General features: G+C 50.0%; 1 long non-coding RNA gene across 1 annotated transcript; it reads left to right on the plus strand.

Moving 5' to 3' along the window:
• Positions 1 to 32: 32 nt before the first annotated feature.
• On the plus strand, positions 33 to 804 carry LOC104624596. Its single transcript, XR_738069.1, has 2 exons — positions 33 to 226; positions 292 to 804. It is a non-coding gene; the product is annotated as an uncharacterized LOC104624596 (long non-coding RNA).
• Positions 805 to 1,755: the final 951 nt, after the last annotated feature.

Consider the following 1,755-nt stretch of genomic DNA (forward strand, 5'->3'; position numbering starts at 1 on the left):
CCGCTGCACCCCATGGGGCTCCCTGGGCCTGGGGAGGGCCCCGCTGCTGCCGCCGCCGCCGCCCCCCTCCTTGTCCGGCCTGGTGCCGTGGGGCTTGGCAGAGCGCCCCACACCGAGGCCTCGTACCTCTTCCAGAGATGTAGCAAATCGCATGGAGTTTGTCTCGTCCCCAGTGGCCCATCCATGAGAGCTGGTAGTCTGTAGCATGTCCCACATGGCTGGGGAGGTGCGTCCCCAGTGGCCCATCCATGAGAGCTGGTAGTCTGTAGCATGTCCCACATGGCTGGGTAGGTGACTCCCTCCCCTCCTTAGTATCACTAGCATTAACTAATTAATCTCTTGGTTTTAAATGATTGGAATTTAACCTGGTGCTGGGTATCTCCAACTCGTATCTAGTGCAGCTGATTAACAATAACTACTGTGTTCCTGGCAATATCGTGTTCTGATGACTTCGCAATGACCCATCTTAGGTGGGGGGGAAAGAGACTATTTTATTTTCTAGTAGTTAGATAAATAGCTATATCCATGTACTGTAGTTCTATGTTGATGTTCATTGTAACTTTACTGATCATGCATTGTTGAGGTGGTCTGAATGTTCTGACATAAGTTTTCCATGAAAACGTTTTTATTGTGTTTTTAATTTATTTATTAAGATGGATTCTCAGATATTTATATTTTTATTTTATTTTTTTCTACCTTGAGGTCTTTTTTGACATGTGGAAAGTGAATTTGGATGAAACTTAAGCATTGTTTGCTTATTATTGTTCAGAGACATTGTCAATAAAAGCATTTAAGTTGACTGCTAGAGCTGTCCTTGTGTTACCTTCTGCATCATTTTCCTGTGACCCTAAAGGTGTTCCCTAGCCTCTAATTTGGGCTGGGCTTTATAAACTCCAAGCTGGTTGCTAGTTGCCTGAGGCATAGTGTACAGCAGGGTGGGAATACCAATAAGGCCAGATCTGTCCTTGCCCTGGTGTTATGGCTGGCTGTGGCTATGCCCTTCCCACCCATCCTAGTGGGCAGCGGGGTCATTCCTTATGCCCTTCCCCAACCCATCTGTCTGGGTCTGGTCCCCTCCTGTGCCTCTGTGTGCTGTCTGCTGTGGCCTTCCAGTGACAAGCTGGAGGCCTCACTGGGAAAGGAGGTAAAAAGGGTAGTTAAGTTCATGCCTTTCAATCAGGGAGGCCATCTCCAGGCTGGGGCCCACCCTACTATTTGCATGTGCCTAACAGCCCAACTTCCTCCTGCCTGAGGAGGGGTGGCTCTGGGTGCCCCTTGACTTCGTCTAGCACTTCTAGGAGCAGCTATTGCCCTCTGGCCACAAGGGCAGGAGAAATGCTCACACGCTTTCTTCTTGCTCAGGGCTGAGTGGCATAAAGCAAAATGCTGAGCTGTCCCTTGCCCCTCCTTTTCTATTAAAGCCAGCCCAGCCCTTGAATGAATATGAGTTATGGCAAACAGCCCACACATTCTGAGAATGTGCTTCTCTCCCTGGGGCCTGCACAACATGGCCTCTCCTACCTCAGTTAGCTTAGAGGGACTGCTACTCTATTGTTCCTGCTGCTTGCGCAGTGAAACACATGCCCCTCTCTAGCAGGGCAGCAGCTGAGGCAGGTTGTCCCTGCATGCAGGGCACTATTCTGCTTGCATGTGAAGATTCCCACAAGAGCAGCGAGGCCTCCCTGATGGCCTCCAGCCCTGTCACTCCAGTTCTTGAGAACTCTTTTCTGAAGGTGAGGGACAAAGACACCACCT

This window comes from Phaethon lepturus, unplaced genomic scaffold (genome assembly GCF_000687285.1).
Source record: "Phaethon lepturus isolate BGI_N335 unplaced genomic scaffold, ASM68728v1 scaffold47317, whole genome shotgun sequence".
NCBI classification, from domain to species: Eukaryota; Metazoa; Chordata; class Aves; order Phaethontiformes; family Phaethontidae; genus Phaethon; species Phaethon lepturus.